The 16,230-nt window shown below is 39.1% G+C and overlaps 1 pseudogene; it reads left to right on the top strand.

Moving 5' to 3' along the window:
- Positions 1-9,590: 9,590 nt before the first annotated feature.
- LOC146613364 (uncharacterized) lies at positions 9,591-10,528 on the top strand (annotated as a pseudogene).
- The last annotated feature ends 5,702 nt before the right edge of the window (positions 10,529-16,230 follow it).

The following is a 16,230-nucleotide window of genomic DNA, read 5'->3' as shown; positions in this document are numbered from 1 at the left end:
TGCACAGGCCAAACTTTATTTCTAAGTAAATACGTTACAGATAAAAGGAAGGTGAACTCTGTTCTTTAGGTGTCATATATATGCGTATATCCCCCTATTCACTTTTATTTCACTGTTATTTCAGCAATTTGGGGGTTTCAGTTTGGATGTAACCATAGATTGGCAACATCTGACAATTTTAGAAGGTTTCATGACCTACATATACTGTGTCACTTCACACCATATTTCTCTCCCTGTGTGAGAATGAAAAATTACTGCAGCAATTTCTCAGAATATACTGCTGCTTCATTTTCTTTGTGGTAGTTTCCATCATATTCAACCAAATCTGCAGACCTCATGACTTTCTGGTGACTTTCCCTTATGAGCATAGTTCTTCTGACTAAAATAAAAATATACATATACTTCATGTACTGTACTTTGGGTAAAAGCCAGAATTTAGACAGGTTACATAGGCTATCATGAATGTTCTTGGTTTGGGGGAGGAAGCCTTCCTAATTTATGTTTAGCAAAAACTTTAACTAAACATAAATTAGGAAGTAAATTAATAGTTTAATGACCTACTTGTAGACCTGCCCTTTACTGGCTGAATGCACCTGCAGGGGTTTACAACAGCAAGTATGCTTCTACTTTTTTTTAGTAACAACTAAGCTTGAACTTGACAAAGGAAATGTGCAAGCAACTCAGCTCACATAAAAATGTCAACTAAACAATTAGTAAAAAGCACACAGGCAGCTGCATATTGTGAATCATAACATAGAGTGACACTCACTCACTGATGCCTTCATTTAGATATATACTTCAAAGGTCCTTTAGAGGAAGCTCTGAGTTTCAGAACTATGTTGTATTCTTGGTAGAACCACAGTGAAACTATATAGTCCAGATTCAGCTCTCTACAATAGATAAAATCTGACAAGCAACATGGATCCAGACTTGTCTCCACTCTAGATCTTTTTGGCTCGTAACACTTTGCCTTTCCTCTGTCCTTAGGAAGCCTGTAAAAATGCTCTTATATGGGGAAAAACCCCGAACAAATAAACGTAATGCACCAGAGCCACTGCCTTCCAACTGGGTGAATTTGCTCCAAAAATATCACTGTGTCCCAGCCCAGAAAACAAGGTTATCTGAAAAAGGCATCTCAATCTATAGTCAAGCATTTTTAAGCACTTGGTAAAGTACTCGGGAACATTTTGTTTTAATTTAGTTTCCAATGGTGAATGTTTATCTTATGTGTAGCTGTATGTGTTGTTCCTATGTTGTGCAGCAAGTTTTTTCACATAGAGACTAAAACGCTGAAAAATGGAAACAGATGCTCATTGTCCCAGCGTGAAAAGGCAGACAGGAGGGGGGGGGAAAGGACAGGAAGAGAAAAAGAAAAGATTTATAGAATCTAATGATTCCATACAACAGTAGCAGATTCAAGATGAGTTACTTTTTTCACACATTTGAGCTGCTGAGAAAACTACGTAGCACTAAAAATATATTTCAAATAACTAGCTCCAAATAGAGGCAGTTTATTCTGCTGTTGTATCATTTAAATAGCAATACAGTAACACATTTTTGAGATATCTTTGCTGACTTTTTAGGGAATAGGGAAATGGGACATCTTTGCATGCCACTGAAAGGAATCCTGTCACTCAAGCTGCTGTTCTGGGACTGCCTCTATTTTTGGTACCTGAAGCACAGACACATGCCATACGGTTACACTGACACAAACAGAGACGCAATAAATAATAAATCCACCAAACAGGAAGATATTATCCACTCACGGCTTGTTGGAAGTCAATAATTTGCAAAGCAGCTCACAGGGAAAATTGGTTGCAATAAACCCATTATGCAAAAATGCAAAGTGGAATAGAAGCAGGAGGAACACAGCTAGCCTTGAAGTGAGGTGGGACTTTGAGGCAACATCCACCTCTTTCCATGCTAGCTTCGGTTCAATTAGCATCCGCAATTTATTTCTCAAAAATGTGAAGCTTTTATAAGCCTTTCTGAAAAGCTGCAGCATGGAATATATCTGAACACCGTGTCATTTTAATAAGCCCTACACAGGTGTTTTCACTTGGCTGATTAAACTTGGCTGATCCTCATACGACCATGTACTAACTCTGACTCTCCTGCTAGGCTTTCTTGCAGGTCCAAAGACGGCAAAAATAACAACTTCTGAATTTTCCTTTGTATAAACACAATTTCAAATTAGCCTTTTGTCCAACAAAATGAATGCACCTGGCTACAAATATTGGATTGTTGGCTAATTCTGCACAAGAAGAGCAATAATACACAGAGGTGGCAAAGGTACAGACGTGCTTTGCTTAAGTAGAAGCACTGACACCTGTGTTAAAAAAGCACTGATTTGACTTCTTTACTCAAGTAAGTCAGTAAACTGAAAAAGTACAGACTCTGAAATGCACCCAAAATACAAGAGTGAAAAGTAGTTCTGATGATAAACACCACAACTGCTGTGCACCAGTCCATTGCAGTGCTTTACAGTAAATTCAACACAATACAGCAATCTAAACTGTTTATCCTGCACTAAACTGCTGAGCATTTTCATGCAGCCTTTGAATAACACAGTCAGTATATCTCAGTTTGTTTTCCACATTGACATTTCCACCAGCTATTTTTCTGCAAAGATGACTGAACCTTTTATCAGTATCATAATAAAATTATATTAAGACATGGGAATAAAACTTTTTTTTTTTGCCTCCACACCTAAACATAAAGTATAGTCAGGGGAAGATTTAAGCAGATGTCATCTTGGCTGATTTCCACCCTTTACACTGACAGTATACTGCTTATTCTGTCTTTATACTACACAGTATATAAGATTGATTTCAGTGAATGAATTTAACCATCATTAGCTGAAATTGAAATTGATCTCTGCTACACTTGATGTGACCTAACTGGCCATGAACACCACAACCAGTACTGCAATAACAGGATGATAGCAGAAACATTAGTTTGGTTTGCAGGATGTTTCACAACATGAAAAAACATAACTTCACATCATATAAAGATCCGGTGCAAGATTCAAAAAAATGAAGCCATTACAAGCTTTAAAATTCCAGTTTATCAAATGTCACCGAGCGGTCCTTACCTTTAAATCTAACCTCTCTTCTTCCTCTCCTGTCCTGTCTTTCTTACATCTTTCTCCATCTCTGAGTGAAGTTATCGCTCACTCTTTTCTCGCCCTGGGAAATACAGAGGCTGTACCTTAAGCTAGCAGACACACTGTGCATCAAACTGCACACAAACATTTTGTAGGCTTGCTGATATTTGTTGAGCTGATAGAAATGATGCATTTAAAATTACCTGACACTTAAAAAACACACTTTACTCCCTTTAGCTCTTCTTCTGTGGCACTAGCTATTTAGTATTTAGTATTTATTTATTTATTGTCATTGTCAAGAACAATGAAATTGCGTTTGGGGCTTCCATACAACCCAAAAAAAAAAGAAGAAAATAATAAATACCCCTTAAAACCCAAGTGTACATATTTAACCCAGTGTGACTCCAATGCAATAAGACAATCCTTAGCAGTTGTAGTAGATCATCTCTGTTGTATTGAAGTAACCCCAGACTGTGTGAAATAATACACAGTACCACCAAAAGTGCAAAAGTGTAGGAGCTCCGGGCCGCTGCGTCTGTGCGCGCCGCCATCTTAAATATCTACATCTAGATGTTGAAGTTCTGCAACCACAAATTTCTGCACCAAAAATAAATGGAACTCTAGATCGTTCTGACCCAACCTAACCCCTGAGTAAAGATGATACATAAACTATATGTTTTGCCTCTTTAATCTTAGGTGATGGATACACCAACAGGATTGTCTCTTATGTTATTGTTCCCTCCATTTAGGACCAAATAGCTTTGATATTTGAAGGCTTGTCTTCAACATAAAGTAACGAACACGTTTTGAAAATGTCAAGAGTAGGCAGGAAAAGTAAATCATTTTAAGAAAAATAAATACTCCAAGTAGATACCTGAAAATTCTACTTAAGTACAGCAACAGTGCATTTGTGCTAAATTACGTCCCATCTCTGATAATATATGAATAGTTTATTCGTGTTCACCACTAGACTTCAGCTGAATTAAATGGGAGGTGTTTTGTAGTGTAGCATACACGATGCTAAAGGATACCTCACTGTATTTTGTCATTATATCTGTGATTAGCTCTAGTGCTAACCTTGAACTGACACCAGATAAATAGCCTAAATTAGCAAGTGCTGTTGTGTTATATATTTGGAGCAGTTCATTGCCAAATGAAAACAGACACAAACAAAGAGTGTAGACCTAGTTTTATAATTAACTCAGTAGATTGCATTAGTGGATTTAAATCAGTGGCTTTATTAGTAAAGTATTTGTTATGCTGGTTAGTACATTTCAGAGTGCTTTGCAGGTAATAAAGTAATAAAACTTACAAAATAAACACAATAATATCAGTGAGAGGTGCTAAAATATGAATAAAAATGAATTAATTTGATATAAAACAATATTTTTAAAAATCTTCATAATATATTAGTGTGTCTGTCCCAACAGCTCAGAGCATAAAAACTAAAACAAAAGTTTCTGTCCTGAGCTTTGGAACAACTAAAACACTGCTGCTAGAAGTCCTGAGAGACCATCCTGGTCCATGGTATGTCAGACATGTAGGCTGATGTGAAACCTGAAAGTTCTTTAAAGTAACACAACTTTAAAATCAATACGGAAACTGACAGGCAACTAATGTAAAGACTTAGTGCAGTATGTTCTCTCCTTGTGATCCCTGTCAGCACCTGTGCGGCACAGTTCTAAATCTATTGCAACTGATTTATAGCATTTTGGGGGTAGACCAGATAGGATAGCTTTACAAAATGCCCGCCTTCGAGAAATAAAAGCATACGTTAGTCTCTCTGTGTCACTCAGAGAAATCCTGGTAGACTTGTAAAAGGTTTTATGGGGGTACAAGCACAGATATCTAAACTACATCTAAAAGAAGCATCGGCTGGACCCGTACAGCTGTGAAAAGAAACCCCCTGATAGCACTATCTGGGGATAAAATGCATAAAATAAAAAAAGTAAAGGCCCCACAACTGTTCCTTGGGGAACACCATAAATTATCATTATTTTTTTAAGGGGGGAGGGGTGACTATTAACTGCCAAAGGAAAAAAAATGCAAACCAGCATAATCCTTTGTTCTATTTAAAAGAATTTAGCGATTAACTTTAACTAAAACCAGAGTTCATGTCAAATAGTACCAAGAAAGAAATATAATATTTTAATATGTCCAAGGATTATTTTCTACTTTTAAAAGGACTACATCTGCACCAGGACAGATATATCAGAAATATATAAAACAAATCTAATTTATTGTTAATAAATGAATGTTGATTAATCTAGGCTTTTTTTTTAAACAGACTTCATAAACTTAAATTGTGTAATAAATTAAGTTTTATAGGAAGACTCAAAACTATTAGAACTTTTGCACCCATCCAGTTGGTTGGCATGTGTACATATCTCCTCACCATCTGGGAGATATCATCTGTGTCATAAATTTACAATATGTCTGACCATCCGGATAACTAAAAACAAGATTATACGAGCGGTTCTACCCACTCAGCTGCACATAATAACCATTTAAATGATACAGCATGAATGCAACAAAAAGCCTGCTGTGGAAAAGATATAAATTTAAAGTTGTTGAATGCCCACACAAAAATAAGTTTTTTCTCTACTTTTAAAAGAAAATGATGTTGTAGAAAAGCTTACATCATTTGGAAAAGAATTTCTGAGAGTGGGACAATAACAACTGAATGCACAATAATTTGATTTACAATTTATTTTCGGTCTAGTGTAGAGACTTTACTTGATGATCGAAGGGCTCTCCCAAGTGTGTATTTAGTGAGGTGGCTTACATTTTTGCTTTCATGCTTTTACATTTCTATAAATGGTTCTTTTCACTGCAGTAATTCTTTCTACTTAGTTTTGGATATGGACCCAAAAACCACAATGTTTAGTGTTTTAGTTAAAGTCTACCATCAACGGGAGAACTAGTTATCTTGACCACTGGGTATCAAAAGCATGTTTTCAGTAGATACTTTTCAAGACAGATTAATCAAAAATATGTCAGTTAACACCATATTAGAAATAGAAATGTATAACAGTGGGTAAAATATCTCATTAGCTTTTTCTTTTGCCAAATTGTATGCATCTAGTCAATAAGCGATCCTAATTGGTCAATCAATAACTGCATGAAAACCATCCCTGCCTGTAGGAAGCTTTGTGTGAAAATTACCTTCGTGCTCAAGTGAAATCAAGAAAACAACATGCTTCTTTGACTACCACTCATCTCTTAGAGGCCATCATCTCTGCACAGCTCCTTTCTGTGCAGCATTGACTAAAGTGATAATCACAGCATTTCATAACCACAGGTCAGTACTGAGTGAGATGCCCTAAAGAGACTGTTGTGGTACAGGTTTCAGGCATCTTGTTCTCATTGCCTGCTCTTGTTGTTATCTGAAGTTCTACAAAAAGATTGAAGCTACATGTACGGTGTGCCACCTGGCATAAACTAATTTTATAGCTCCTCTATAAACGGCACCAATTGGCTTTAACACACTGAGTACCGAATACGGTTGTTCGGCAGCACCTTGCTGTATATTTCTGCAGCCTGTCCTGATTCTACTATCATCATAATTACATTAACGGCAAAGAGCTAAAATATGCATTTTCTATAAATAATCAACTCTATTAGTCTCACTGATGGTTGAGCTGTGATAGATGTGAGGTGGGAGGAAGCAGAGGAGGGATTTACTTTTTTATCTGGTTTTTTCCAGATAAGAGCAGCTAGGATGTCATGGCGACCGTATCAATCTGGACCCAAGTCAAACATGTTTGACATAATTCAAGAATGCATTTCACGCCATGGCATTCGTCCTGAAAGTAAATTGAGTCTGAACAGTAGGCAGAATAAATACGCCAATCACGGCTTCTGGCAAATTCTATGATTTATGCCTTTCAAACAGGATTGTTTCACATATCAGTTTTTCTACCTTTCCTTTCATGTGCATGCCATGTGTTGAGTTCTGTGGACGTACTACTGTGGTAGGATTCAAGCACAAGGCTTCATGACAGATACTTTACACATGCCAGACTGTTAGACGATGGAAGAACTGTGAGACAACGATAAAATGTTCATATTAAAAGCATTTACCCCTCTCCAGGCGCCAGACTGTCTGACACTGGCTCAAATTGATTCTTAATTGGGTTTGTATGGACCCTGGATCTACTGTTGATGAGCACAGTGAAAAGTGGACAACTACGGCTTCGACTCGTGCTTCGCAGAAACGTGATAACACCACGGACCTAACGGAGGGAGAAATTACTTCTTATAGTTCTCGCCTCTCTTTAGAAAAAATGATTGTTATGAAACGGATAATCTGCACATCTTGAGAACAAGTTTAAAAGAATGATCCATCATCCAGACACGGCAGAACAAAGCTACTGACTCAAAGGGATGTCATTACTCATCACAAGTCACAACCAGTTGGCATTAACCAGCTGTGTAGCTAGATGTCTTTTTGGGAGACTTTTTTTGGGGAGGGGTGAGATGCAATAAATCACTCAGAGTTGCTGTGGAATGCAAGCCAGTCCTCTGGAACAGTTTGGTCTTGGTAGAGGTGATTTTCTGTTTCTAGGCTGACATTCCTCATGACCTTTTTTGGCTTGTCGTGCACACTGACTCGTAGAACATGCTGGTTAAAAACTAAGGATTGAAGGGGAGAGGGACTCAAATGCTCCCCAGTGTACCTCTACCACCACCGTTTCCAATGAAGCTCAGCATGCCTCTATTTGAAGAGGAAGGGAGCAAGGTTATCCCTACCTTTCCCTTACTTGTGTTTTTTTTTCTTCCCCAGTCACAGAAGAGGCTTGTTACCAGAGCAAGCAGACGTAGTGGAGAGCTGTGCTGCAAAGCTTTATTCGAGCTGAGGGGAGAGTCTGCTGTGGATTAAGCCTTGTCCACAGCCTGGTCTGGTCTTAATTTCACTGCTTTTGTTCAGTCAGACTGGAGGGGTGCTTCTGATTACTGCCTATACCTTTGAAGAGTCACTGCAATTAATACATTTCAGGATTTACTAATAATAACAGTAAAGCATTAGTATATGATTATTTTTAGATTATTTAATGACAGTTTGAAATATCTCATTGGGCTACATTTAATTGACTTACAGGAATAATCAGAATCAGTGGAGACTAAGATACCATTGCATTAGGCTTAAATGCAAACCTATCCTCATACATGTTACATTAAACTGCACATGTCATCAGAATCGATTGAGTCATATTTTTTTGTGTGTGTTTGTAATTAAGCTGAACTTCATATATCTAGAGGTCATAAATTCAACTAAGGTTAATGGCCTGTATCATTGCACGAACTGGTAAATGTGTATTGCTTACTAATACGTGACTAGCATTTTCAGTTTTGAGTTGAGTTGCTGGTAATTGGAGTGGCAGACAGTCAAATAAGCGCCACTGACATGTAATGTATTATGTACCTGGCAGCAGCAAAGTGAAATACAGTTAATTTACTAATTCTTAACATGTTCATTTTTGGCGATGACAGGAAACCTTGGAGACAGCAGGGGGAAGACACAAAGCAAATGGCTTCAGGGTGGATTCAAACCCAGGCCTCTGCAATATCCTTGCAGCATATGAATCGCCTGCTCAACCCAGCAAGCTAGACCAACACCCTTTTTTTGTGGAACTTTCGATTTCAATTCAACACATACTGTGCTCTTATATATAAAATTGATCTGAATGGCCCACCATAGCCAGTAATGAACTGGACTGTAAAACTAATAACGCATAAACCACCTGTGCTTGTCTGTTTGTGTATATATTTGATCCATGTACAATAAATATAAAATATCAATGGACAATAGCTAACATACACAGCCACTGGCCAGTTCATTAGTTACACTTGTTCAACTGCTCATTATGCAAATATCTAATCAGCCAATCACATGTTCGCAACTTCATTTTCCATCTGCTGAAGTTCAATCTGAGCATGAGAATGGGGAAGAAACATGATACAAATGACTTTGAATGTGGTGTGGCTGTTGGTGACAGACAGGCTTATCTGCTGGGATAACCATCTCTAGGGTTTACAGAAAAGGATCCAGAAAAGAGAAAATATCGACTGAGTGGCAGTCCTTAGGGGGAAAATGCCTTGTTGATGTCAGAGGTAAGAGGAAAATGGTCGGACTGCATAAAGCTGATAGGAAGCCAACAGTAACTCAGATAACAACCAAGTACGCAAAAGAGTATCTCTAAATGCACAGTACATTGAACCTTAAGGCAGATAGGCTACAGCAGCAGAAGACCACACTGGGTGCCATACCTGTCAGCTAACAATAGGAAACAGGCATAGTTTGGTGTTCAGATAGATAGATTCATACTTTATTCATCCCCAGAGAGAATTTCAAAAATTCCAACAGTATCCCCAAATATGCTAGACATAAACAATACATAAGTATAATAGCATGCTAATAAATACACATTATGAAGTTAAAAACTGAGTCTTGATTTCCAGTGCAAGTCAGATAGCACAGCTCCTCTATGACAACGTCACCAGTTCAGTCCGATGCACCGCTGGACTATCACCTCCCTTCCCAGTTAGTGTTGGTGTCCACCAAGGATCAGCTCTGTCACCCCTCCTCTTCATTCTATGTATGGATACCATCACGGCCAACCTCCAGTTACCTCATCCATGGTCTCTCCTCTTTGCCGATGACATATTCCTCGCCAGCAAAGACAGAGAAGAGACCCAAACGCCGACTCAACACTGGTTCGATGAATATGGTATGCGGCTCAACACGAAAAAAAACCCAAATACCTGGAAGGAGGCCCCCAAACTGATGGCACCATCATAATTGACAACGAAAAGTTGAAGAAGACAGAAGAGTTCCGCTACTTGGGCTCAGTCATCAGCTACGATGGAAATATCACCTCCGATGACCGAGCACGAATAAATGCAGCCTGGTTAAAATGGTGACAGGTCACCGGTGTCCTTTGCAACAGAAGAATGCCAGATCGACTCAAGGGAAAAATCTACAAAACAGTGGTCCGCCTTATAGCCCTGTACGGCTCCGCATGTTGGCCCGCATTGACCACACATGAACAGGCCCTAAACACCATGGAGATGCGCATGCTCCGATGGAGCCTGGGAATTACAAGACGGGACCGTGTTACGAACAAAGACATACGGAAGCGACTAGGCGTAGCCCCAATTAAGGAAAAGATGCTTGAGTCCCTGAGTCGCCTGAGGTGGTATGGACACGTGATTCAAAGCGATGAGAACTCTAGCAAAAACGGCTATGACGATCGACCCAGAAGGATGCTGGCCTCGAGGCAGACCGAAGATAGGATAGAGAAAATTAAGGAGGACATTAAGACCGTCAACACATCACCTGAGGATGCCTTGGAGAGAACCAAATGGAGAAACCTTTGCCAAAGAGCGGATCCTGCACCAGCGGGAACAACGCCAGGATGAAGAAAGAACCCAGATAGCACAGTCAGAATTTGGCACAAACAGCATGAAAGATGTGGATTTGTGCTGTCTTGTATCAACAGTTTAGGCTCATGGTGATGTAACGATGTGGGTGACATTTTTGGCACACTTGGGGCCCCTCAGTATCAACTGAGCATTGTTTAAACAATACTCAGTATCAACTGAGCATTGTTTAAACAATATTGTTGCTGACTATCTCCATATACCCATCTTCTGTTGGCTTCTTACAGCATAATGTCACACAATCTCAAACTGGTTTCTTGACCATGGCATTGAGTTGTATTGTACTTACCTGACTTCCACAGTCAAGAGATTTTTGGGATGTGGTGTAATTGGGAGATTCCCATTATGGATGTACAACTAAGAAATCTGCAACTGTGTGATGCTATCACGTCAACAGGAACCAGAATCTCTGAGGAATGTTTCCAGCACCTTGTTGAATCAGTGCCATAAAGAATTAAAGCAGTTCAGGAGGTAAAAGGGTCCCAACCTGGTACTAGCAAGTTGTAGTAAGCAAACTGGCCAGGGAACATTATATGAAAATAATGGATTGTTTAAAAATGTGTAAAACTGCTTGACAAATATTTGTAGCACAACTTTGAGCTATAAATCACCAAAAGTGGCCTGGAAGAGTAATAATACATTACAAGACGACACAAGTGTGATTGCTGGAACAGGAATAAAGCAATGTTTTGCCTTTTAAAACAATCAAAAAATGACTCAGCCACTTGCTTTCTGAAGTGTCTACATTGCAATCTCGCCTTGTAGGTGTCATAAATTGGCCCAGGCACCCTGGGCTTAGCTGAGTGCCGGGGTGGTCCTCCACCAGCCCCATCTCAGGGTGGGCTAGCGTCAGCCTGCAGGCCCAGAGGGCTCGTCAATGTCACTTTGCTGCTGCTATTCTGGTCACAGAGTGGAGAGGAGTAAGTGGGTGAGTGTTTGGGTAGGACTCAGAAAAAAAGGAGAACCTGTTGCAAGCGAAGGTATGTTCCAAGCACATGGTGGTCTATTCATTTTCAAAGCACTGAGATGCATTTAAAGCCAGAGCAGAGGAATTTACAAGTCGAGACTGCAAAGTGCTTCTGTTTGAGGAATGGGATTTAAAAACTAGTATTGAAAGAATGTCATGTGTGAAATGCAAAAACCTGGAGTGACGGATCTGGTAAACTGGTTGTAAGAGAGTCACAGTCTCAACCACTGATCCCTAAGCCTTCTTAATCAAGACTCACATTTTGACAGCCTTTTGTTTTATCTTTCCTTTAAAATGTTATTATTCTTAAAAACAGTAATTGGATACATATGATTGTTGCCAATAAACAAGATTTTAGTGTTTCCCAGCAATGGGATTTTTGTTACATTACCCAGTATTTAAGCCATTTTTCAACTAGACTAAACAAAGGAGCTAAGTAATCCCAAATGTCCAGATGTTTTAAGCCTTCCATTATAATTCTCTCAGTTGTCAGTGTTGCAGATTTTCAAAAGGGAGGGTGGTATGTTATAACATATTAATTCACATGCAAATAACAAGTAATAAAACTGCCAAAACAAATGTGTTTTCTAAATCAGTTGGAAATTAGCATTAACAAATTGCAAGATCTTATGTGCAGTGCATTTCTTTGAAGTCTGCAGAAAGAAAATTCCTATGTTATGCGATAACCAACACCCTATTGCAGGATGTGACCACTCCTTTCTTTATAACCCATAAATAAGAAGATTGTGATCTATTTGTTCCTTTATATCCCTCTTCTGGTTCTGTGACATTCTTAGATCCTTTGTGTAAAGTCAAATTTGGCTTTCTTTTATACTTTATTGCATTCCTTCTCTAACCAAATTCCTCTTGTGCTTTAATGGGTAGATGCTCCTCTGTATTTTCACTGAGCAAAAGCTGCTCCTGCCAGATTTGTGGCCTGTTGCGGTCCAAAAGAACAGCACCACAGGGAACTTCAGAAAAACTCACTCAAATTTCAGTTTTTGAAATACAGTCGTGCCTGGGGGGCAAGAGCATCTCCCAGCCCAATATTTCAAATGAGAGATGGAGTGCTACTCTGTTCTGAATAGAAGGCACAATGGCCTCACGCAGGATAAAGTACTAAATAACACGAAGCACCATGTAGGATAGGCTAGCTGCGTGGTTACAGGCTGACACTTAAGTAACCCCTTGACAGGTGCTGAAGTCTTACGTGTCTGAATGGCAGCTTAAGAGTTTTCTGCCTTTTACAAGCCCAACCTTGGTTTATTCACCCAACACATGGATGGCTTTTATGGTGCTCAGGCAAATGGCATAGCACAATGGCGCTAAAGGTGCACAGAATGAAAAAAAAATATTCTGCATTTCTGGTAAGACATAACTGTCTACAGCATGAGTTGTTCAGTATGCATTATGTCTCCTAACTTTAACAAAGAATTTATTTTAACCCACCCCATGAGTCCATTTCAGCAAAGCTTTTTTTTTTCTTCTCTAGGCCAAAGCAAAATACCATAACAAAATGAGATGCCTGAAAACATACCAAAAGATACCTGACCTACCTACTAACTATGTGAAGTTAACTTATCTGGCCTTGTGAATATGTGACTATTAGGGGTGGGTTTTTATAATCGATTCATCGATTAAAATCGATTCTGGCTTGGATAACGTAAAATCGATTCATTAAAATCCTGAATCGATTCATTAAAATCCTGAATCGATTTTTTTAATATAAATTTATTTTGCCCGAAATGCCAGAATCTCTGGTGACATCTCACAAAATTTCAAGAACCACCAAACAGTTAAGACAGTAAATGAGAGCAGGAACACGGATTCTGCACATAGACTTAAACACACAGCGCGACCCGCGGATCAGAATCAGTGAGATGTCGCCTTTCTCACCCGACGGCAAGGACACGGTCGGGGCTGAAAGCCGACAGCTTGCTGATTCTGATGTGTCGGCGGGTCCAAGCTTTGTGTTCACGCCCTTTATGCGCCGATTCTAAAGCTGTTAGTTTGATCTCTCTCCAAACAATATTGACCGAACCAGCAGCAAAAGAAGATTCACATAAACATCGTCATGTATTCACTCTGACTTTTACTGTTTTGCTTCCACCGCGATGCACAGCTCTCTCTCTCTCTCTCTCCCTCCCTCTCTCTCTCTCTCTCTCTCTCTCTCTCTATCTCTGTACTTCAAGAACAGTTTCCCTTTCTTCATTATTCGCTTGCTTGTTACGCACCAGTCTACTGTTGTTTACAGCGCTGTCAGCCGCTGTTTTTTTCCCTTTTACATTCTTCCGAAAAGAAAACCTCATTTCTGCTGTTCAATACTGAACAAATTTAAACTTTTTAAAATTATTCAAAATGCAAAACGCTTAACCATGTCTCTAATAAAACCGCTGTAACTTCAGAGGTAATGTTCATATGTTGATTAATGGTTTTCTTTCGTTTTTGATGTACTGCAGAATATTTTTATAAAATCCCAGGCCAGGAAAATCACCTTCATGTTTTTCTGTGTTTTATCTTCAGCTACTTTGACACAAAGGTATCTGCTGTGACGCTCACACCTTTGATAAAGTCTTGCGTGTGTCAGCTTCCTTTTTATTGATACAAAAATATGTAAATGTACTGATCTGAATTATAATATTTCTGACTGTCAAAATATCCCAGATTTAAATCGAATCGAATCGAATTAAATCGAATTAAATCGAATCGTGGATCGAATCGATTCGGGACCTTGTGAATCGGAATTGAATCGATTCTAGAAATCAGTGACGATACCCAGCCCTAGTGACTATTGTGGTAACAATGCAGGATCAATGCAACCATCTGGTAACAATTGGCTGTGAAGGAAAAATGAATATTACCTGACTGCAAGTGGCTGCTGGAGGACAATGGCAGTTGCTGCAAAGAATTTTCTAAAATCCCAGTCATGCGGCACAACAAATGGGTCAGGTTCTCCAACCAGTTAGCAAAAACTTCCTAATGATCGCTTTGGTTTCTAGCATGTTCCTGTAGTAGTTTGAATAGAAGTGGTGGGCTTTTCTACAAACAATGGCCAGCCACTCTCCGAGCTGTAGTGAAACTGTGAAATGTTGGCTCCAGTGTTGAAGACAAACCTTCTCCATTTCTGGTTTGTGTCCCACTTGTTCAAATTTTACAACTGCTCAGCTAGTAGTTAGGAAGTATTCCATATATAGGTAGCCTTGGCAATCTGCTAGCAATCAAAGCAATCACTTGAAGGTTTTGGATGCAGCACCTTCGTTGCATTGGATTTTACCCAGTAAATGCCAGCAATCTCCAGGTGCCACTGCCAACCAGTTGGGGAATACACAGTGGTTGCATCACATCAAGCGCCTTGAGGCGACTGTTGTGATTTTGGCACTATATAAATGAAACTGAACTGAACTGAATTGAATAAGATCCATTATGACACAACTCTGGAGTAATGTATGCATGATGCCATGTGAGCTTAGGTATGTCAAATCAGAATGGTTCAATGTATCCTGCTAAGGGGCAGAAACAAACTAAGCCCAATTAACTAAAGCCGTTTACTCAATGGCCAGTAGTGGACATTTCTTGAGTTGGTTGTGTAAGTAACCCTCTGATATTCTTTCCAACCAATAACACATCAGGCAGCATATGCAGTGTTTTCAGTCACTTACCTCAATGCTGAGATTGATTTATTGTGCCCACTTTGCGTCACTAAGTTATTCCAGCACAAGTCTTCATGGTGTCACTGTGTCACATCGGTACCTGTCTCTTCCTGCGTGTTACCACTTAATATTAATTTTTTCAAACCACCAAAGAGGCTGCAGTATCATAAAGCTGGAAAGTTTTTTTTTTTTACACAGCATATTGAATTATCAGATGTTTTTGACACATTTCCTAAAAACTATGTTTACACAGAGATTAGAAGTCTCTGTACCTTGCATACAGCTGAGGACATACTTGCTTTCAACAATGCACTGGTGTATACAGCTTGACTACCTCTGCACAGAAACTGAGTAAAGCTGGTGACATTGCTGGTGATATGGCTGTTATCAATTATAGTGCCATTAGTCTCCAAAGAGTGATAAAGTAGTGTGTAGGGTTGACCTACTTTATAATTGACAAGTAGACCAATTTTGTTTTGGCACTCTATATCTAGCTAGCTAGCTCTTAGAAAGCTAATGTTAGCTATGTGTTAGCAAGCTGCTGTAGTTAGTTAGTGACATAATTTCCTTAGGGATTAATAAAGTACTCTGATTCTGATTGATTAATTAAGGTGCTTGCAAACATAACGTTGCCAATAATTTTGGTATTTCAGCTTGACAGAAAGAAATAGCTTTAGCTTTAGCAGGGTAATAATATTTGTTATTATTACGTCTTATTTTTAGTCTGCATGCTAAAGTTTAGGAGTAAAGTTCAGACAGGGATGTTGAGCTACTTGACACATATTGATGTGCTACTTTGTGGCCAGCTACAGAGCTGTGGTTAAGCTAATATAAACACATTAGTCCTGGAAAAATAGAGAATGAGGGTAAATGGCATTATATGGCAGGAAGAAGATGCCAAAAGCATCTCCATGCACAACATGAGGTAAGTCATTAATATGCTGTTGCATGTTTAGATTACTCGCAATGAGAAAATCCTAATCCTCCTAAGTTTAATGTCCACACTGAAATCTTAATGTCACACCGAAGTCAGCCTGAGAGTGAGTCATTTCTGAAGCATTCAA

Source organism: Diplotaxodon limnothrissa, linkage group LG18 (genome assembly GCF_057381915.1).
Source record: "Diplotaxodon limnothrissa isolate DT_005_m linkage group LG18, D_limnothrissa_male_GT1.1, whole genome shotgun sequence".
NCBI classification, from domain to species: Eukaryota; Metazoa; Chordata; class Actinopteri; order Cichliformes; family Cichlidae; genus Diplotaxodon; species Diplotaxodon limnothrissa.
Note: the sequence above shows the minus strand (reverse complement) of the source record. Positions and strands in the feature narration are given on the sequence as shown.